The following is a 24,302-nucleotide window of genomic DNA, read 5'->3' as shown; positions in this document are numbered from 1 at the left end:
AACAACCAGGCCATGCACGCACTAGTGCATGACACGACCGTGTGATGGCTGGTGAGACCGTGTGCGAGACACGGGCTCAACCAATTGGGCCATGTAGGCCACACAGGCGTGTGGTCCCACACGGGTGAACCACACGAGCGGGCCGTGTGAGCCCAAATTTTTTTTAAATACTCTGAAAGGTTGCTCGAGTTGCTCAAGTCGACTGGGACCTACTGTAGGGTCGGTAAGAGTTACTTGACCCCTGATTCCGTGATCTAATTATGTGATATGTGGACTTTAGCATGTTACTCTTAGCATGTACACTGATGCGTATGTATCATCGGTAATTTACATATGAGTATGTCATACTTGTATGTTGCATTGCATTGGGGTTGGGATGATTTTTTATGGAGGAAGTATTTTGAAAGGCTCTTAAGGGTGATATCTGGCAGCTCAGCTGCAATTATCTATTTATGTGCCGCATTTCGGTACAGCTTAGTGTGTAGGGATGGGTGGGTCGATTTTATCCCCATATGGTGTGTAGGGTTAGACGGAGATGGTATGTAGAGGCTGGTGGGTAGGATTTCTAATGTTCTGTTCTGCATATTGTATCTGATTGGGCTAAGACCCTAATACATGTTTGATTCTGTATCTGATGGGCTAAGGCCCTGACTGATTTTATAAAGGGCTTCGGCCTAAACTGATTATTCATGACACTTAATGTGTATTTTGTATGTGTGATTTCTGTGGGGATTACACAGTGAGTTGCGAAAACTCACTCTTTTCTGATTAATTCGTGTAAGTAATCCTTGGACTTGACAGATCGGTGTAGCGGAGGACTCAACAGTGGCCACACGTAAATTCTAGACTATTTTAGTAAATTTCAGAATTTATTACTTAATTATTTTCTGCGGTGTTTGATGTAATTTGAGACTATATGGACTTTATTTGGATTTTTTTAAACTAGTTAGTGGAGGGGGTTTTAGTCTAAACGTGATTTTTAATTAAATTGGCAGTTTTTTTAAAAACAAACATTATCAAAGCTTCCGCTAAAAAAACACGATTTTGAAATAAAAAAGACAAGCCTTTTACTCCGAAATAAGACAAAGATTAATTAACTGGAATGGTTTTAACTCGTCAACCTCGTTTTTATTATCCATTGCATGTGACATGATCAGATTCAGCCATAACATTCAGGCTGGGTTTAGGGTGTTACATTATCATTCCAATGCCCTCTAAAGTTTTGCATTTTATTTAATTTAGTCCATAAAATAAAATTGTCATAATTTTCAAATGTGAGCTTCGATTTTGAAACCTGTAACAGCCTTAGCCCATCCCAGTTCTAAGGTTCGAGCTACGGGATGCCATATCCATTATCGAAGCAACTACTAACAGATTTACTTAAAATCATCATTTCACATCATCATCCAAGCAATTACACATCAATTAAACACTTAGTTAAAGCATAACAACCTATGAAATCATCAACTATTCAAACATTTGATACCCCTCAATTGCATCATCTAACTCAACCATGTCATTCTCAATTCGGTTATTCACAGATTTCAAATATAGAAAAACATGTTACCAGTATGCACACTTATATACATAATCCATAACCATTCACATTCAAACATTATTTAAGGTCCAAAATCAAGTATATTCAAGGCTCAAACTCAAGAACATTCAAAGTAAGCACATACACAACATAACTCCCATGTACATGCCATATAACCAAGTCCAATTCGTTTAAAAGTCTACCAAATCAAAAGTTGGATAGTGTGAGCTCTGAGGCAATCTGGTCGACGCATTCTGCAAAATGACCACTACAGAAATAGAAAACAAAACAGAGTAAGCATATTGAATGCTTAGTAAGTTCAAAATAAATTAACTTAACTTACCTTGTCATTATAGCAATTTATGTAATTGAAACACAAAGACACAGCACACAGCATGGTGTATCCTTGGCATCCTTATTTATATATGTTCATAGACCATTCCACAAGACAACTTGTAGGTTAATTCCTCACATAACAAGATCATAGGATTTAAATTCATATATATGTACAACCAAATTACTATACGTCATAATATCCAACCTTGTTCGATACTAAAACACATAAATGGAATTCACATTCAATCTTTATTCGATGTTGCTCACTCAAGCTGTCAAGAATCCACAATATGTGTTGGATCTCAACCATCGATAAAGAATAATTCGATTTGCTCATAGAAGTTGTGATATTTGGGTTGCTCACACAAGCTATAGGTCAGGTTTTCTTTTGCAAACTATATTCAATGTGTCTCACTCTAGCTATCGAGAATCCGCAACACATGTAGGATCTCAGTCATGATAAAGAAATCCCTAACTAACATTTGATCTATTTTTTAACCTTAATGCCATACCATTCGTATCCCAATCATTCACTAAGTTCATACAGGCACTATTATCATTTCTATATCATTTCAATCCCTGAAACTATATGCTCACTTTTTACAATTCAAATAACAATCCATATACATTCTTAACCCTGTAATGCCATCATATTCATATCATCCATCCATATATACATTTTAATTCTATTCAATACATCATATCTATTTGTGGTGATCATATCATTCATTCTTTACGATTTAGACTTTTAGATGCCAAATTCACCAAAATTACATAATAATTTAAACTAATAAGTGAAAAATAAAATACGAACATATCATGAATTAAATAAGTAAGTTTCATATGTACTTACCTGAAAAAAAACAAAAACTAACAAGACGTCAATGACTAATTTGCAATTTTTCCTTACCATGCAAGTGGGCATAAGTTTTGCTTTAAAAGAAATGACTTCTTTGGTTTTCTTGGTCTCCAAACAGTGAAGAAAAGAAAGAAAGATGAAGATGACAACTTATTTATGTTTTATTCATTTATTATATTATAATATACTTAAAATTTAATAATTCTATAAAAAATTAATCATCAATCATCTACTCACTCCTAAAAATGGCTTATTTTTCGTACTAGGCCCTTAATTAATACTATTTTAGTCCTTTAATAAATAAAAATTTATAGTGATTAACTTTTACCACTTTTACAATTTAGTTCTTGTTGTTAGAGTACGCCAAAAGACCAATCATGAGATAATTGTAATCACATACTCGTTTTACCTTATTTATTAATATAAAGCATTGCCATTATTATTTCAGTTTATTTTTCTATGTATATAAATAAACTGAATTGTAATAAAGTCCTAAGAAAATATGATTATTCTTAAAAGGTCCTTAGTCAAGTATTATTGTGGGCTTGTACAACAATAATGCATTGAGACTAATGTGTAGTTGATTGATGACAAAGAGTTGTCATTGACATAGAGATGTCAAAATCAATACACGAGTATGTGTTAGAGAACAACATATTGGATTGACCCCGTTATGAGTATGTTTCTTGGATTATTATGTAATAGTCACAATATTACTCATAGTGATAACTATGTATATGATTATCAAACTTGAGATCATCATTGTCCCAACATCGTGAGCCGTATATTGTGATTTAGTCAAAACGTTTACCGTGAAAAGTTGTACTATAAAGACTAATGTTGGATATACCACAATCCATGTAGTAGGATATAGTTGATCAAGATAGGATTTATCCTTCCTACACAATTGGAGCAATATCTTAGGCCTCTTGATGGAGTGAGACTAAAAATGCATGACAATGCTCGAATAAGTTGATATAAGATATCACACCTCTTTGTTTATTATAGTTTGCTCAAAAAATCAAGAAATATGATATTGGATTGTACAAGTGTGACTATTCCATGACTTGTGTCCAATATAGATATTAAGGATAAAAAGATATAATACATGGAAAGATTATCACAGAAAGGTTATGTCAAGTCATGACTTCTTCTAACTTAGGTGGCAATGATGCATTTGTTAGATGACACTTATTGCTTATAATGTTAAAAACGTTCTAGTATTACTACCAATATTACAAGAGCCTACAAGGTTACACACTGTAGTTGAAACAAACAAAATCCAAATACATTTGGCATTGTATTTAGTTCTCACATGAATTAAATTAATTATTGAATTAATTTAATAGTTAAATATTAAACACATTATATGTACAAACTTGTTGTGCACAAATAGAGAATATAGATAAAATTAATATATGAATTTGGTTCATACAAAATATTAATTGTATAAAAAATTTACCGAATTTATTAATATAAACAGTTATATTAATTAATTTTAGTCAGAAAATAAAAGACATGAAAATTAATATTCTTTTGGAAAGAATATAATTAATATATTAATTTGATTCATACAAAATATTAATTGTATAAATATTTTACCGAATTTATTAATATAAACAGTTATATTAATTAATTTCAGTCAAACTATAAAAGACTTGAAAATTAATATTCTTTTGGAAAGAATATAATTAATATATGAATTTTGAGTCATACAAAATATTAATTGTATATATTTTACCAAATTTATTAATATAAAAATTTATATTAATTAATTTCAGTCAAAATATAAAAGACATGAAAATCAATATTCTTTTGGAAATAATATAATTAATATATGAATTTGACTTATATAAAATATTAATTGTATATATTTTACCGAATTTATTAATATAAACAGTTATATTAATTAACTTCCGTCAAAATATAAAAGATATGGAAATCAATATTCTTTTCAAAAGAATATAATTAAAATATGAATTTGGTTCATACAAAATATTAATTGTATATATTTTACCGAATTTATTAATATAAAAATTATATTAATTAATTTTGGTCAAAATATAAAAGACATGGAAATTAATATTCTTTTGGAAAAAATATAATCGTTTTTTGTAACTTTCCATTTGCTTTCTCTATTAATAAGGGAATAATCCTATATTCATTTAGAAAGAATATAATTCATTTTTCTAGCTTTCCTTTTGCCTTCTCTATTAATAAGGGAATAATCCTGGTTTTCCTTTTAATATGTGATATCAAAGAGGATAAAAGGATGATAATCCCTTAGTGTGTTAAGGTTACCAACTTAAAATTTAAAAGGTCTAGCTACCATTTTTAATTCTCTCTAAAAAGTTTAAGAGAAAGTGGTTGTTCGTTTTTTACAGGCTAGAATATGTAGAGGTCGAGACATTTTCGTTGTGGCTTGGAATCGACATCGAATCAGCAGCATCAGTTCAACGTTTTCACTAAAGAAGGTATATTTTCAACCCTATTTCATCCCGATTCATTCCTCGTACATCCTTCGCTGTGGATCAGTGGAATAATTTTTCCGTGGTGCCATGGGGCGTACTGGAGGTCCCAACACTTCTACCTTAATTAATCACTAATTCGACAAAATTAGCTATCCAAAATTCAATTCACCTATACAATAGCTTCGTAAATATTTAATAAAAATATTTACGAGTTCAGTTTACTGAAATGAGGTCTCGATACCTTATTTTTCAACTCCACTAATTTTAGGGTCAAAACACTTTTACTTAATTAACTATCCAATTAACAAATTCATCAAACCAAAATTCAATATAACACTATAATTGACTCTTATTAATATTTACGGACTCGATTACGGAGGACGAGGTTTCGAAACCACCATTTTTTGCACCATTGAAAAATAGGTTTATACAAAACCGATCTCAATGACATCCTTCTACAACCCACTAATATCTATAATTATAGAAATTTAACATCAATTTTGAATTCTATACACTTTAGTCCTTATGTTCAAACCTAACAACTTTCACATTACAAATTAGTACTTTTTCACTTCTAAGCTTAAAATCTAACAAATTAACATCAATTTCATCAAGTATTCAACAATGGTAACTTTTGAAAACTTTAACAATTTTACAAATTGATACATGGGCTAGTTAAATCAAGCTTTTGGAACCTCAAAAACATAAAAATTACAAGAAATAGACTTAAAATTTCTTACCAATTGGGGGACTAAAGTTTGAAACCCAAACCTCTATTCTTTCTTTCTTGTTTCAGCCAAAGGTAGAAGATGAACAAAAGTTGTCATCTTTTTCTTTTATTTTTACTTATATATTTACTTTAACTTTTAATTAATTGTTATTAGTTTAATTAACCTTTAATTAACTAAATTTAAACTTAATTATGAAGGTGGATGGCTTACAACAAGCCTCCACCACCATTTGGCATAATAAAAAGGGTCTAATTGCTCAATTGGTCATTCAGTTCCTCAGCTAATTTAAAAATCTATAGCAATTAACTTTTACCACTTTTACAATTTAGTACTTATACCTTAATTAACTTTTAGAATAACAAAATTAAGGGACCAAACTTTATACTAACCTTAATATTAATATTTACGGACTCGAACATCAAAAATGGGGAAACCATCGTTTTTAACACCACTGAAAAATGGGTTGTCACAACTCTCCCCATTTAAGAAATTTCATACTCGAATTTTTTTCACTCGAGAAAAGGTTAATGAATTAGACCAATCTTTTTGGGAATTTCATACAGCCTTATAAATCTTGGACTGAGCTTTGCTTTCCTGTTGAAAGACAGAACTTTCTTCCAGAGCAAAACTTTCAGAAAAATTTTCTCACTATTTAAAACTCAATATCTTTCTCATCTAATCAACATACGATTTCTGTCGGTCTGAGGCAGTCTTCAAATAGTCTTGTATAACTCTTATTTTTTCTTTTGTCTCTTGTATCAGATCAATTCCTGGTAACTTTCTTTCATTCAAATTTGACCAATACAATGAAGTTCTGTATTTATGTTCGTATAAAGCTTTGTACGATGCAATTTCAATACTTCACTTATAGTTGTTACTATATGCAATTTAGCTAGCAATAGAAATTTCTCCCTAGCTACCTTCGAATTCAATTATACAACATCACTAAATAACTTCCAATATATGAATCATTTGTTTTGTTTGCTCATTAGTCTGAGGAAGAAAGGTTGTACTAAAATTCAATTTCATGGCTAAAGTTTTGTGTAACTTACTCCAACATCTGGAGAAAATTCTCGGTTCTCTATCTAAAATGATAGAAAGTGGTAAATCTATGATTCAAGATAATATAAAAAACTTACGAAAATTCATACCTTTAATTCAAGCCCAATTCAAAATACATTACACATATAGTTTTTATAAAGATCTTCCATTATTCCATTTCTTATACTTTTATGCCATTCGACATTATAGATTGAAAGCAACATAATCATTTCATCCTACCATCATATATATACATAGTTGTTCAAATTTCATGTTACAGTTTAATTATATGCATAACCATTTAGGTACTTCAATTTTATGCATCGCTACACAATGTTATTTCTTTTCCTTTAATCACTTCTGAGCCTAAGAGCTCATTGATTCAATTGGCCCTTAAGGCTTGTTTTTAGCTCATTTCTCATATTTTCATATTTCACATTCCATTCCGTTCATTTACCATTCAACCAATTCACATGTTTCTAACCCTATTAACTCGACATGTACTCAGAACGAATATCCAATTTGTTACCCCGAGTTGCCCAGCAACGATGACATTATAACGATACATAATACCACCCCAAATTGTCCGACAATATTGATTTTCTCATTTGAATCAATCTGTCACCTCGGGTTGCCTAAAAAGGGTGACTTAATACACAATATCTACCACTCTACACTGCCCAGCAATGATGGTTTCACTCAGTAGTCTGACCCTATTGCATGCCAACTATATCTAACTCGGTCCGAACAACTAATAGGGTATTTAATTTCCATCTCATTACATATAGTTCAATTTACATTTCATTAAACCCAATTCAACTACATTTCACAATTTCAAAGCATATACAACTTGTGTCAATGCAAATTCCTGCCTAATTTCAAATGTCAAATAATTTATACTTTATTCAATTTAGTCTCTGTCTTAAAGTCAATATCAAAAATATCAATTCGATTCAAGTAGCCATTAGTAACTCACCTCGAATTCCATATAATGCAAAATGACATACACATGTAGAAAATTAAGTTTTCCCAAATCATAGAAACACAAACTGAAATTCTGAGCTACTTTTCGATGGCTTTAGATTTTCCTTACCCTCTTGATAAATACAAATTGACGTTAGCTACGAACTAACATAAAACATATAGTATTATTAGTTCCCAATCAATTATCAGTTTATACAAATTTTGCAATTTATTCAATTTAGTCTCTAAATCTGAGACTAACCTAACTTTCAATTTACAGCTCTAAATTGAAATCCAATTACACATATATTCATTAGGCTCCTCTTATTTCCTATTATTGCTATCAATTTTATATTTTATTCAATTTCATCCCTAATGTACAAAACTATAAATTAGCTTTGCAATTTAGTCCTTTTTCACATCTGAGCATAAAATCTATCAATTTAACACCTAAAACTTCAAGAAATCAACAATTAAAACTTTCTAAAACTCTAAAAATTTTACAAATTGGTACATGGGGTAGCTAAATCGAGTTCCTACGACCTCGAGAACATAAGAATTGCAAGAAAATAACTTTAAATCACATACCAAATGAATTCGAACACTTTGAAGTTTGATAACACCCTGTACCTAACCCAATTCTCAGGTCCGAGCTATAGTGTGTCACATTTGTTGCCGAACCAATTATGATCAATTTAGATACATATACACATAATAAATCATAAAAATATAAGATTTATGGACAACCAATGTAATAACTATACATTCCCAGGTCCTATACGAGCTTACAAAAGCTTTAAAGTTTATTTGAGATCGAATTAGGACTGAATTGTAAAATTTTCAAAACACAGGGTTGACGTCATGATGTCATTATTATCATGTCGTGACGTCGCCAAAGTAGTTTTTCATGTCATGATGTCACTCACCATTTGGCCTTATTGAGGCTATGGGGTTCGTCGTCTGATAAACTGTAATTTATACATATTTTTACCCCATGCTTAATGCATTTTATGGATGATTTTTCCTTAGAATTGGTGAATTCGATGCTCCTAATGCCTTAATTTCATGTTTTATACTTAGGTGAGCATAGGAGAGCGAAAGGAACGAGAAACGAGCTAAAAATAGAGAAAATGGGTCAAAGTACGAAATCAACACAACCTGGACCTCCTCACATGGGCAAACCACACGTCCGTGTCAATCTGGCAGAATCGAAGCACGACTCACACGGGCGTGTCACACGGGCGTGTCCCTGCAGAGCTCAAGTTGAGTCCAATTCAGAAAAGGCTAATTTTGAGGGTTCCTAGGCATTCCAAAGCCTATAAATACACCTTAGAGGAAGAGGAAAGGGGACACAGTGAGAAGGAGGCAAGGAACTACTCAAGGGAGGCTAATTGATCCATCTCTGAAGTCGGATTCATCATCAAGACTGAAGATCTCCCCTCAATTTCCCTTCCAGAGTTTTGGGTTTTCTTTATGTTTTTGTAGTCGTTATTCTTCTGAGATGTTTTCCTTTTCAGTTATGAACTAAATTCCCTAAATACCTAAAGGGGATGAAACCTAAGATGAATCTTGTTATTATTTTCTGAATTGTATGATAAATATTTAAATTGTTCTTAATTATGTGTTCTTAATTCTTGTTTTGATATCCCAAGATACTGATTCAAGATAAGCTCTTATTCAGAGGAGGAATAGACCCTGTCTAAGAGTACATTTGTCATAATTAAGCGGATTTGATTGAGCGCCTAGAGATAGGGTGACAAGATTTTACCGGATTAGGGTGAAACCTAATAAGGGGATCCATAGATAGAGTTAATGCAACCCTAGGGTGTTAATTAGAGAAAAGTCTCAATTATTCAATCTAGGGATTAGACGTTATTAGTATTGAATAGGGATAATAACATAACTTAGGGATCTCTACGGAACAAGTTAAATGAATAAATCGTCTGATTCGGAGCCAGAATAACATGTAAAGTCTAGGTGGATTTTCCTTAGGTATTGTCTTAATTCAATCATTTTCCAAAAGTAATCCCCAAATTCTACTTTTTACAAATTCTTAATTTAGATAATTAGTTAGTTAAAACAAAACCCCCTATTTTTGGGCTAGATAATAAAAAGACAGTCATTACTAGTACTTTTAGTTCCTTTGGGTTCGACAATCCGGTCTTACTAAAACTATACTACTATTCGATAGGTACACTTGTCTACATCATGATAATAGTTAGTTTCAAGAACGATTAATTATAAGTATTTAAAACCTGTCACACAAAATCGCGATCAAGTTTTTGGGGCCGTTGCTTGGGAACTAAGATATTAGGAACGCTCAATTTTTATTGCTTTAGCCATTTATTTTTCTTGAAATTTAATTTAATTTAATTTAATTATTAATTTACTTTTTCTTTCTCTTGGCAGGTTTTTTATAGTTTATGACTAGAAGAAACCCGTCAGGACCACTACTCTTTGACGAAGAAATCGATCGCACAGTTCGCAGAAACCAAAGAGAAATAAGACAAAGCTTAAGATACACAGAGAACGAGCAAGAGGACGATACTCAACCCCCAACCGAAGAGATGGCTAAAAACCAAGACAATCAGCTACCTCCTGCAATTGCGGTTAATCAAAATCCTGCTCCACGCACTATGTATGATTATGCTAAACCTTCTTTAACAGGAACTGAATCAAGCATGGTTAAACATGCTGTAGCTACAAATACTTTTGAACTAAAACCTAACACTATTCAAATGATACAGCAATTTGTTCAGTTTGATCGTTTGCAGGATGAGGATCCCAACGCTCACTTAGCAAACTTTTTGGAACTATGCGATACATTTAAAATTAATGGTGTTTCTAATGATGCCATTTGTCCTCGGTTATTCCCTTTTTCATTGAGGAACAAAGCTAAACAGTGGTTGAACTCGTTACCATGAGGATCAATTACTACTTGGGAACAAATGACCGAAAAATTTTTATTAAAATATTTTCCGCCGGCTAAAATGGCTAAATTACGTAATGATATCTATTCGTTTGTGTAGATGGACTTAGAAACTCTTTACGATGCATGGGAGAGATACAAGGACTTACTGAGAAGGTGTCCTCACCATGGGTTACCGCTTTGGCTTCAGGTTCAAACATTCCATAATGGCCTGAATCCTTCGACTTGACAAATGGTTGACGCAGCTACTTGCGGAACCATCAATGATAAATTACCTGAAGATGCTTATGAGTTTATAAAGGAGATGTCACTGAATAACTATCAGTGGCAAGTCATGAGGACAAAGCCAACAAAAACAGTCGGTGTTTATAAGTCGATTCGGTCACCATGCTCTCTAATCAGGTAGAACCCTTGAATAAAAAAATTGATGGTTTTCTTAGTTCTTCACAGGTTCACCCAGTAATGCAGTGCGAAGCAAGTGGAGGTGGATCAAGCAATTCAGAATACCAACCTTATGGCCACAACATGGATAACGAACAGTTAAATTACATGGGTAATAATTCTCGATCTCAAAACAATCCATATAGTAACTCTTACAATGCCGGTTGGAGGAACCACCCAAATTTCTCATGGGGAGGCCAAGGAAATCAGAGACCACCTCTAGGCTACCAACAACCACCCTACCAATAGGAAAGGAAGTTGAACCTTGAAGAGATACTCTCAAACTTTATATCGGTGTCAGAAACTCATTTCCAGAACACTGAGACAGCACTTAAAAATCAACAAGCGTCAATACAAGAGCTTGAAACTCAGATAGGCCAGCTGTCCAAACAGATTTCGGAAAGACCACTAGGAAGTTTACTTAGTAACACCGAATCAAAAGAGCATGTAAAAGTAGTTACACTAAGGAGTGGGAAAGTATTAGCGGAATCTGAAAAGAAGCTAACACAAGAAGCTATGGTAAGCGAAAGTGAGGAAGAAAAACCCAAAAATAGTGACAAACCAGTGCCGAAGGAATATAAACCACCAGTTCCATACCCAGCAAAATTGAAAAAAGACCGCATTGATGCAAAATTCGGTAAGTTTCTTGAACTTTTTAAGCAATTACATATCAACTTACCTTTTGTTAAAGCCATCTTGCAGATGCCTACATACACAAAATTTTTGAAGGAGCTTCTAACAAATAAAAGGAGCTTCTTTAATACGACACGCCCGTGTCTACCACCCGTGGAAAACACTGTCAAAATAACACGGGCATACGTAGAGCTACACAAATGTGGGAGAACTGAACCACATTCCACACGGTCGTGTAACATGATCATATAGCCATACGGCCTAGACACACGGGCGTGCCCGAAGGCCGTGTGACGATATCTCACTTTGCGACAAATACGGGCTGGACACGATCCACACGGGCGTGCTAGCCGGCCGTGCCACTTGAAAAATTAGATTATCTATCTTATTTTATTTTTCTTTTATTACTTGTTGAAGATTCTTTTGTTTTTAAACACGGCTTGTCTTTATGATTACTATCAAATTATTCCCTCAATCCTCCTTTTGCCCGTCAGAATCATGTTTGTCTTCTAGCTTTATTTTCAACAACTCTCTCTAGCTAATCCAGGAATATCATCCATTTTTAACTCAGGAAGTTTCACTTTTCTCCCTATCTTATTTCTATATTCTTATATCTATCTTTGTACATTAAGGGCAATATACATCTTAAGTGTAGGGGGTATTTATTTCACTATCAGAAAAATCCCTGAATGATTGATTTATGATTTTTATTGATATATGTTGAATTAAAACATAGGCATTTATGCATTGATTGTTTAAACTTTAAGACATTAAAGAATCAAGCATGATAAGTTGATTTTTAAGAATTTAAAATTTTAGGTTGTTTTCCTCAAAGTTTAGGTATTACTTTGAGTTGGAATTAAAAAGTTTTAAACATCAAAAAGCCTTAATTTTTGTGAGATTTTTGAGCCTTTTGAGCATCTATTAATTCTTTCATGCTCACTTTTATTATTTCTTTGAGTGAGTCAGTAATTGAAACTGTTATTCTTGAACTTGCCGGATTATGCATGTCAAGACCACACTTTTTGATTTGATATGTCAAAATGAGAAAGGCACTTAGGATTAACCCACTCATGCTATGAAAAGCCTACCTCCACGATTAACCCTTAGTAAACCCCGTTGAGCTAACAAGCCATTTCTTGTATTACCCTTAATATAACCCTTAACCCATTATTGTTGAAATCCCCTAAATTAATTTGATCCCTATTTTTGTCGAGATTGGAATTGAAATAGTTGCTTAGCTATGTTTTATTCTAGTTTGTATTTAACTTGTTCTTAAAAAAAATGTATACATCTTAGTAGTAGTAATCTTTTGAGCCAAAGAAGTTAAATTCCATATTCTGAGAAAAGCTCTGTTGTACGCAATTGATGACTAGCTATTTTTCTAGTTAGGCATTTTTTCAATTCAATCTTGATTCTAACCTTTTCTTTCAGCTTATGACCGCACCCCCTAACCAAGCAGCGCTATAACCCTCTAAAGACCTTTCGATTGATGTTTCATCTCAATTTATAGGTGGTGGAGATTTGATTTTCATGCAAGCCTATAGTAATGACTTTTCATTATTGACTATTGAGTGCTTCATTTATTGCCCTTAAACACCTCGAGTGATTTGAGTGAATCTTTAGTGAGGATGTGAAACTCTGTGACATTCTAAATCAAAGGTAATTACTTAGATGAGGAAAGACACCTATGTTTTCAGGATAAAATGCTCAACTTGGAATGTTTGAAACTTTGATGTTCTTTTAGTTGAATTCTCAATGTATGATTCCTTGTGGATTATTTCGAGATATTATCGATAGAAATTATAAGTTGAGAAGGATTTATTTTGATTATGAGCTGAGGATTTTGCTTGAGGACAAGCAAATGCTTAAGTGTGGGGGTATTTGATAAACCGTAATTTATACATATTTTTACCCCATTCTTAATACATTTTATGGATGATTTTTCATTAGAATTGGTGAATTCGATGCTCCTAATGCCTTAATTTCATGTTTTATACTTAGGTGAGCATAGGAGAGCGAAAAGAATAAGAAACGAGCCAAAAACAAAGAAAATGGGCCAAAGTATGAAATCAACACGGCCTGGACCTCCTCACATAGGCAAAGCACACGGCCATGTCAATCTAGCAGAATCGAAGCACGACTTACACGAGCGTGTCACACTGGCATGACCCTACTGAGCCCAAGTTGAGTCCAATTCGGAAAAGGCTAATTTTGAGGGTTCCTATGCATTCCAAAGCCTATAAATACACCCTAGAGGAAGAGGAAAGGGGACACAGAGAGAAGGAGGTAGGGAACTGCTCAAGGGAGGCCGATTGATCCATCTCAAAAGCCGGATTATCATCAAGACTAAAGATCTCCCCTCAATTCCCCTTCAGGAGTTTTGGGTTTTCTTTATGTTTTGTAGTCATTATTCTTCTAAGATGTTTTCCTTTTTTAGTTATGAACTAAATTCCTTAAATACCTAATGGGGATGAAACCTAAGACGAATCTTGTTATTATTTTCTAAATTGTATGATAAATATTTAACTTGTTCTTAATTATGTGTTCTTAATTCTTGTTTTGATATCCCAGGATACTGATTCAAGATAAGCTCTTATTTAGAGGAGGAACAGACCCTGTCTAAGAGTACATTTGCCATAATTAAGCGGAGTTGATTGCACGCCTAGAGATAGGGTGACAAGATTTTGCCAGATTAGGGTGAAACCTAATAAGGGGATCCATAGATCGAGTTAATGCAATCCTAGGGTGTTAATTAGAGAAAGGTCTCAATTATTCAATCTAGGGATTAGACGTTATTAGTCTTGAATAGGGATAATAACATAACTTAGGGATCTCTACGGAACAAGTTAAATGAATAAATCGTCCGATTCGGAGCCAGAATAACAAGTAAAGTCCAGGTGGATTTTTCCTTAGGTATTGTCTTAATTCAATCGTTTTCCAAAAGTAATCCCCCAATTCTACTTTCTGCGAATTCTTAGTTTAGATAATTAGTTAGTTAAAACAAAACCCCCTATTTTTGGGCTAGATAATAAAAAGACAGTCGTTACTAGTACTTTTGTTCCTTTGGGTTTGACAATCCGGTCTTGCTAAAACTATACTACTGTTCGATAGGTACACTTGCCTACATCATGATAATAGTTAGTTTCAAGAACGATTAATTATAAGTATTTAAAACCTGTCACACGAAAATCGTGATCATCGTCACAACGTGACATTATAGGGCTTTTCACGTCAAGATGACATTCAATTGAAATCGCGACCTCATGTAATAACCCATTTCTAGTGGTACCAAAAATAGTGGTCTTGGAACCCCGTTCTCCAATGATCGAGTCTGTAGATATTAATATTTAATAATCATTTGTTCAATATAGTGTTATATGAGTCCAAAAAAATCAATTGATTAGAGAGTTGATCATAGTACAAGGATGAAATCGTAAAGGTGGTAAAAGTTAACCATTATGGATTTGTTTTTTTCTAATGATAATATGTTAATCGATTAAAGAATAAAATGATAATTTAGCCATTTTTGTAGATAGTGGTCGGACAAGTGTTGGCTTTACCTTACCTATAATGATGCTAATTTTAATTAATAATTAGATTAGACATATATATATCGTAGCATAGTGTATAGAGGGAAGGAAAAATTAATTTTTCTTTCTTTCATCTTCTTCATCACCTTCTAGCTTGGATTTGATGTTTTTGTGATTGTTGTGCTTCAATATAGTTAGCGGTGGTATTTGTTTTCAAAATTGTTAAAGATGAAATTACCATTATCAAATGCTTAAAATTGTGGTATTAAATGATTAGATTGGATAAGTTATGAAAAAGGATCACTTGGTAAAGTGAGAATTTATTAGTTTCGAATATCAAGACTAAAGTGTAGACATTTTGAAAGCAACTTAAGATTTCTATAAACTTTGTTAAAAAGGACTCGACTAGTGAAAGTGTTAGGTTTAAGGGATTCTAGAGTAATAGAATTGTACTGAATTATATGTTCCATAAGCTGATAAATGATAATAATTGATAAAAATTGAATTAAATTACGTTATAGATCAAGATTTTAATCTAGCGAGAAAAGATCGCAGGAAAGAAAAAGTTGTTAAATAGACTCTACCGTAATGTGTTATCATTCGACCAAGTAAGTTCATAGAATAAAAAATTTGTTTAACTTTCTTTTCTTTTGTTCTTTAATCATATAATTGAAAATTTGGGAAGTCAAATTTGGTTTGTTAAATATATAGAGAGGAAATATTGAATTATGATACAAAGGAATGTGAATGAGATCACAAAGCGAAAGCATCCTGATGAATTTAGTAAAAGACTCATACACATGGTTGAATGTTATTTTCTGATGGTTTCGAGATTCAGTATTTGTTACGGACTCGAAGATACATATGATACAAATTAGCCTGGACCGGTAATCTGATGTCAGTTTAAAGGTCTAGTCTAGACTAGTATCCTTACATGTATATACAACTCTAGCCAGGCTTTCATTGTGTCGATAAAGGTTTAGCCTGGACGGGTAACCTAACAACTCTGTACGTGATTAGTTTAGATGAGCCTCTTATGTGAAGTGTACTAGTGTTTTGATTTATTTTACGATGTTCATAGGGTAATATAAAACATGTGAGATGTGAAATTGGCAAGTTAATAAATGAGGAGTAATGAAAAACTAGACTATTATAATTGGAGCCCACACCAAAGAAAGGTATGTGAATGAATCATATATGAAGAGTGTTAGAATGTTGTGTTGCCTACTAAATATACGATATGTGATAAAGTATATACACTTACCTTGTTGACAAATTGTGTTGGTTGATAGGTAAAACATGTTTGCATATTAAATTATCACATAATTATTATAAGAGGTAAGTTAATTATTAAATTTGTATGAGCTTACTAAGTATTCTTAATACTTACGCCTAGGTTGCTTTTATCTTGTAGATTTTGAAAGTCTAGAGCGTGTTGATCAGATCAGTAAGAAGTTCACACTATTCGCCAAGTATTATGGTAGACTTTTGATTTTGTTTTGGTTTGTTTAAGTGGCATGTATATAAACAATTGGTTATTTTGTAAGCAAATATATTAAATATTGAAGTCATTTAATTTGGACTCTCTTGATGTATGGAAATAAAATGAACTCAGGTTTTGTTAAGTTTCGTGGGACCTATCACAGTGTGGGGTATCCATGAAACAGTTTACCTTTTAAGTATTCTTAGGAAATTATGAAATTAGATGTCTGCCTTACTTTTTGTAATATGTATCCACGAGATAATCCGTAGTTTAGCCATCAGAAATCCAATACACAGTTGGACAACTTGCAGGATCGGTCCACCACATATTTGTCAATGTCACGGTCCGCCATGTATTTATGAAGTATGTGTTTGTCATGTGAGTCTCGCGTGGTAACCTCTTATAGCTCAAGTCTTATGATTGGATCGGACGAGGGGTGTTACATTTAATGGTAACAGAGTGATGATTTAGTCGATTCTAGGACTAAAACGTAGTGCGTATGAGTCTAAAAATACATGCCACTTGTAACTAATGATAGTGTGATGACTTTTGATCCGATCAGATTTTTGTTTCTATATAGATAAAAGATGTCTGTTGAGTTTAATCATGCTACACCTGATGAAGTAGATAATAATGTACCAGGTACTGAGCAAGGAGCAGCTCTGAGTGTGTCCTCAACTCAAGGGCATGAAAGTGAGACGCGTTGTGCCTTCTTTTAGATGATGAATAAGTGGTATGCAAAGTTCTTGCGAACTCAACTAATGGTTCCACAACCTCCACCCCTCAATGTGCCTCCCCGAGCAACCTCGTATCCTCAAGCTTTATACCCAGTAAATGTTCACATGCCCCTGATAGATAACAATTGAAAATATGGAGCTGAAGAATTCCGGGGAAAATAAGATGGCGATCCAACTAAGGCCGAATATTGGCTAGAAAATACATAACGGGTTCAAGATGAGTTTATGTGTCCGTCCGTCAAATGATTGTTTGAGGTGCGTTATCTTGTTATTGAAAGATAAAATGTATCAGTGGTGGACTACGCTAATTGTAATGGCTCCAAAAGAAAGAGTAGACAAGACCTGATTATGGGCCAGTCCACCTGACCCGACCCGAAGGCTCGCTCAAAAAGTGAAAGGGTTTGGTTAATAATTTAGGCCTGAAAAATGATCTTAGACAAAAAATGAGGCCTAATTTCAAAATGGGCCAGACCTTGGGTATGATTTTTTGGCCTGAGCTCGAGCTGGATTTGTAATATTTATTTTAATATTATTTTTTATTTTCATACTATTTAGTAATTTTTAATATTAGCCTCTCGTGTCGCGACATAGCCATAGGATGTTGTGACACACCCTTGAAGCCAAGACTGAACCAGAGTATACTGCCTTCAATGTCACGACATAGGCACTAGGTATCACAACATTGGCCTTGCACAGGGAAATAAATATGGTGCAAGAGCATTTTAGTTCGTACAATGGAAATTAACACGAAAACATCAATTAACTTAGGGTTGAGTAGGACGACGACCAACCCTATCTCTATAAATAGGCTCTTCAAACACTTGATTACGGACACTTTTCATATTCTTAGTTTTCTCTATAATGTTGTTTTTAGTTTTCTATTCTTTTAGGCATTAGATTTATTTTCTAGTTCTTTTCACTTGTGTTCTTCGGAGGACTTGGTTTGAAAACGTGATCAAACGCTACTGGATTTATACACTTCATCAATCAAATGCAATCATGATTCTCTAACATTAATTTTTGATTTATTCTTTATGCATATCTTTATTATCAAGTTTTTTATGTTAACATATTCCATGAGGAAATAATCCTCTTATAGGTGGTTAGTGAGTGAAGGTGTGATTAACTAATTGTTATGTAGGATTTTCTTAGCGAATCAACTGTTCGGGAGAGGAAGAACTTAAACCCTAGGCTTGATGACCCTAGGAAGTCGTTTAGGTGGGAATTAACCCAAAATTGGTATGGCCAATTTGTGACCATCTTAGCCCTGACCGATCTAGACTGTGAGGTCAAGAGATAAGTAGTTATTACCGACTCGTTAACTTAGTGAAAGATCGAGATATCCTATTAGGGTAACGACTAGTTTATTGAATAGAAACCAGAAATAGAAATTAGTTACCCAAAGTCCATTTTATTTATACAATTTTTATTTCTTTCTTTATAAAAACCTAAAAATCCTTTCTTTATGTTTTATCGTAATATAATTTATTTAATTTACTAATTAATTCTATTTGCACTTAGATTAACTTTAATTTAGCACCCGCCTTCATTGGGTACGATCTTCGAAGTACTTACTTGCTTCGTTGTAAAACTATATTACAAGCTTACTAATATACTTGTGGACACCGCCTCAATTCTACATCTTTAGATACAGTATTCACACTCTAGACGTTAGTACGTCCAAAGGCAATCAGCCCTCCCTCTTCCCCTTAGCCTTCCCAAATCCCAAATCAATTTCAAAAAAAAAAAAACCTAAGTGCTTCCATCAAGACACCGCTGCTTCCTCTAGTCAAGTTGTTGCTTCTTATGTTGTCAGTGTTCTTCCACCACACAGTCAGGCACCCACCGATCCATTGTCATTCACCATAGTTACAGTAAGACTGAGAACCTGAACCCAATTCAAGTTAGGATTCTCCCTTTCCCTTTCATCATTGTTCTCCCGTTTGATTTAGTTTTCCTAAATTTAAAATTGTAGGGTTCTTTCCCTTTCCCTTTCATTCTTTTCGTTTATCTCTTTGCTCTGCTTATACTCTCAATCTTTTTTTGTTCCTAAAAAGTAATCATTTTCGCTTTTCCCTCTCTCATTCTCGTTTGTTTTAAGGCATCTTTTGCTTTGCATTAATAGTCTTCTTATTTCACTGTGTTGTAGAAAATCAGATATATCATATAGAAATTATAATTGCAGTGCTTGCCTATTTGATTTACATGGATCGAATGAATGATATTTCACATAGTAATTATTGTCATAATAATAAAAGCTTAAATACTAGATTTAATATCAATTCAAATGTATAAGAAGCTTTTAAATACTTAAGGAGTTATTACCAATAGACCCTAATAGTAACATTGATTCAATAAAGTATTCTTTCTAAAGATGAAAAGATGTGAATTCCATCCATTTTTTTAATTATGATTTTCTCACATCAAAATAAACATGCATTTGAAATGCCAAGACATCAAAATGACACCCATTTTATTCATATTCATGTCTGTAGTTTTGTACAGAAGCTTGATATTTACCCAAATCTATATTGGATGCTAAAGAATCAGGAAAATGTATGGAAAGACTATATCAAACTCAAAACACTATATCTAACTCAAACAACTGCCTATGAATGAAAATGTTTAATATAACTAACCCAAAACACTATATCTAACCCAAATCCTCTTTTTTTTTAATATAGCTGGAACCTTGCTATCATATTTAAAATATTTAGAGTAAATCAGACAACAGATGATAAAATTATGCTGAAAGTAAAATTCATGATTATTCAATTATTTGTAATCTCTTTTTAAAATATTGAACACTTCAATATCTATGGACGATTGGTTTAATGAATATGAAAGTGCTCTCAAACATTGAAAGTTTAAAACTGCAAAGTTTACTACTGTAACTTTGGTACCTATAAGATATGAGCGAAATTTGTCAAAAGCAAAAACTATAGCAAATAGTTCCTTTTCAATTACCGAATAATTGAGTTGGGCTCCCGTCAAGGTTCTACTTGCATAATAAATGGGGTGGAACACTTTATTTTTTCTTTGACCCATCATAGCTCCAACAGCATAATCACTTGCATTGCACATCTACTCAAAACATGTGCTCCAATCGGGTGTAATAATTATTGGGGCTGAGATTAACCGTTTTTTCAGCTCTTCAAAAGCTTCTAAACATGCTTTGTTAAAATTGAGGATTGTATCTTTCTCTAACAACAAACACAACGGCTTAGAAATTTTTGAGAAATCTTTGATAAACCGTCAGTAAAAACTAGCATGGCCTAAGAAACTTCTGATTCCTTTCACATTCATTGAGGCTGGTAATCTTTCAATTACGTACACCTTTTCTTTGTCAATTTCAATTCTTTTCTTTGAAATTCTATGCCCTAAGATAATCCCTTCTTTAACCATAAAATGGCATTTCTCCTAATTAAGGACAAGATTCGTCTCTTCGCATTTCTTCAGTACCTTAGCCAAATTATTCAAACAAATATCATAAGCGTTACCAAAAACAGAAAAATCATCCATGAAAACCTCAACAAAATTTTCAACCATATCAGCGAATATTGCTATCATGCATCGTTGAAAGGTTGCAGGTGTATTACATAAACCAAAAGGCATTCGCCTAAAAGCAAACGTACCGTATGGACAAGTAAAAGTTGTTTTATGTTGGTATTCTGGAGCTACAGCTATTTGATTATATCCTAAATAACCATCTAAAAAATAATAGAATTCATTACCTGCCAGTCGATCTAACATCTGATTCATAAAAGGAAAAGGAAAATGGTCCTTCCGAGTCACTTTATTTAGCTTTTTGTAGTCAACACAAATTCTCCAATCCGTAATAGTTCTCGTTGGAATTAACTCGTTACGCTCATTTTCAACAATTGTGATTCCACCTTTCTTCGGTATACACTGCACTGGACTTACTACCCATGAACTATCTGAAATAGGATGGATGATTCCTACATCTAACCATTTGATCATTTCCTTTCTCATAACTTCCTTCATAATAGGATTGAGCCTCATTTGCCTATCTATTCGAGCTCTTTCACCTTCCTCTAAATTAATTTTGTGCATGCAAAATGAATGGCTTATACCTCGAATATCAGCTATGGTCCAACCAATTGCTTTCTTAAATTACTTTAGAACAGAAATTAGTTGCTCCTCTTAATCTTTTGTCAGTTCTGCTAAAATAATCATAGGCAAAGTGGAACAGTCACCTAAATATGTATTTAAAATGGGAAGGAAGTACATTTAGTTCAATTTTAGGTGGTTCTTCGATTGACAATTTGGGTTGCACCAATTCTCTGACTTCCAACTTCAACGGTTCAAATCATGTAGATTGAATAAAATTTCTCAGATTGGCTTCCACCAAAACCATGTTTTCTTCACTTTCTTCATCCTCCAAAGGGTCAAAATCTAAGGCTTTCTCCAATGGATCTTCTTCAAAATGGATTTTTATAGAAACCAAGGTTTCTCTCTCTTCCATAACTGAACACTCTTCTGTCAGATCAAGAAATTTCATCGCTTTAAGAATGTTAAAATTTACCTGATCATCTTGAACTCCATGGTGAGTTCGCCTTTCTGCACATCAATTAACATTCTTCCTGTGGCTAGGAAAGATCTCCCAATGATAATTGGTACTTCCTTATCTGCTTCAAAATCTAGAATAATGAAATCAGCAGGAAAAATAAATTTATCGACTCTTACCAAAACATCATCGATCTTTCCTTTAGGGTATGCTAAAGATCGATCTGCTAGCTGGAGCGTCACAGTTGTAGGTTTTACTTCTCCTATCCCTAGCACCTTGAAAATAGACTTAGGCATCAAGTTGATAATTGCTCCCAAGTCACACAAAGCTTTACTACAGGAAGATTCACCAATGTTACAGCGTATCGTAAAGCTTCCTGGATCCTTCAATTTCAGTGGCAATTTGTTCTGCAGGAACGCACTGCATTCCATCATCAAGGCAACAGTCTCATACTCATTCAATCGTTTCTTCTTGGATAGTACATCTTTCATAAACTTCATGTAATTCAGCATTTGTTCTAAAGCCTTCATCAATGGAATATTGATGTGTAATTGTTTCAAAACATCCAAAAACTTCTTGAATTGCACCTCTTATTTCTTCTTGTGTTGCTACAATCTTTGTGGATATGAAGGTGATGGAACTTTCGGTTGAATCAAACAAATCTTCTGAGTAGGTAAATTTGCATCCAAAGAAGATGCTAAAGTATATGAATTTACTAAGTTAGGATTTACCTTGTCAGTCTTTGTAGATTCTGATTCCTTTGGTGTAGGAATTTCAACAGCTGGTTGACTTTCCTCCTTTTCAACAGGCTCGTCTTCGACATCAATCACTCGGGGTTCCAAAATTTTACCATTTTGCAATGCCACTGCCTTGAAATGTTCTTTACCCAAGTTTTTTGGATTCTCAGTATTGTTCGGAAATGTTCCTTGCGGACTATTATGAAGCTCCGTAGCTAACTAGCCCATTTGGTTTTCCAAATTTTTCAGTGTTGTTGCTTGGCTCTAGATCAAAGCGTCATTCTTCGCCTTGTACGCTTTCAAAAAGTTCTCTAAACTATTTGATGATTCAGCTTGGGCTGGTTTTAGAGCTTGTTGATTAAGCCCTTGAGATTGGTTGGGTCTATGCTACATAAAGTTATTGATTGGTCCATTTCCTTAGTTGCTCCAAGAAAAGTTGGGGTGATTACGCCATGAAAGATTATAGAAGTTGGACTGGGGTCCTTGTCCACTCCTATTTTGGTGTTGGTTCCCCAAATAGTACATTGACTCGGGATTCAATGGGCAATTCTCGAAAGAATGACCTTCCCCACAGTACACATAGGAAACAACTTCAAACGAACTTGGTGGCTGATCTGTAAAATTATTAGAACTATTAGCGGTAAATTGCTTTAACATAGAGGAAATAGATGATACATGAGCTGATAACGAAGTGAGAGCATCAACTTCATGAACTCCGGCTACACGTCTTCCTGAAGCTGTTCAATTTTTTGGCCATTGATAGTTATTACATGCCATCCTCTCGATGATCTTATAAGCCTCATGATACGACTTAGACAAAATTGCACCATTCACAGAAGCATCTACCATCAATCTTGTATGTGCATTGAGACCATTATAAAATGTCTCCAACGAGATACAATGAGGAATCTCATAATGAGGACACTTACGAAGAAACTCCTTGAATTGCTCCCAAGCCTCATACAAAGACTTGTCATCCAATATTTGGAAAGTTGTGATCTCGTTCCTCAACTTAGCGTTCTTACTAGGCGGGAAATACTTTACCAAAAATCTCTCTGCCAATTCTTATCATATAGATATGGAACTTGGTGGCAGTGAATTAAGCCATTCTCGTGCTCGATCTTACAATGAGTGTGAAAACAACTTCAACCTTAGTGCATCTTCAGTCACACCGACTATATTGAATGAATCACTCACCTCCATAAACAATCGAAGGTGGAGATGTGGATCTTCCATGGGCATACCACTAAATTGGCCCACCGTTTGTAGCATTTGAAACATCACTGGTTTTAATTCGAATTGGGTTGCCTCAATATATGGCCTTTTAATTCCTGGATTTAACT

At 33.7% G+C, this 24,302-nt stretch overlaps 2 non-coding genes across 2 annotated transcripts; one reads left to right on the top strand and one right to left on the bottom strand.

Annotated features, from left to right (window-relative positions):
- Positions 1 to 10,934: 10,934 nt before the first annotated feature.
- LOC121205429 (small nucleolar RNA R71) lies at positions 10,935 to 11,041 on the bottom strand. Its single transcript, XR_005900507.1, has one exon. It is a non-coding gene; the product is annotated as a small nucleolar RNA R71 (small nucleolar RNA).
- A 12,825-nt stretch (positions 11,042 to 23,866) lies between these two features.
- LOC121205162 (small nucleolar RNA R71) lies at positions 23,867 to 23,973 on the top strand. Its single transcript, XR_005900247.1, has one exon. It is a non-coding gene; the product is annotated as a small nucleolar RNA R71 (small nucleolar RNA).
- Positions 23,974 to 24,302: the final 329 nt, after the last annotated feature.

Source organism: Gossypium hirsutum, chromosome A08, assembly GCF_007990345.1.
Source record: "Gossypium hirsutum isolate 1008001.06 chromosome A08, Gossypium_hirsutum_v2.1, whole genome shotgun sequence".
Lineage (NCBI taxonomy): Eukaryota > Viridiplantae > Streptophyta > Magnoliopsida > Malvales > Malvaceae > Gossypium > Gossypium hirsutum.
This window is presented reverse-complemented; position numbering and strand designations above follow the sequence as displayed.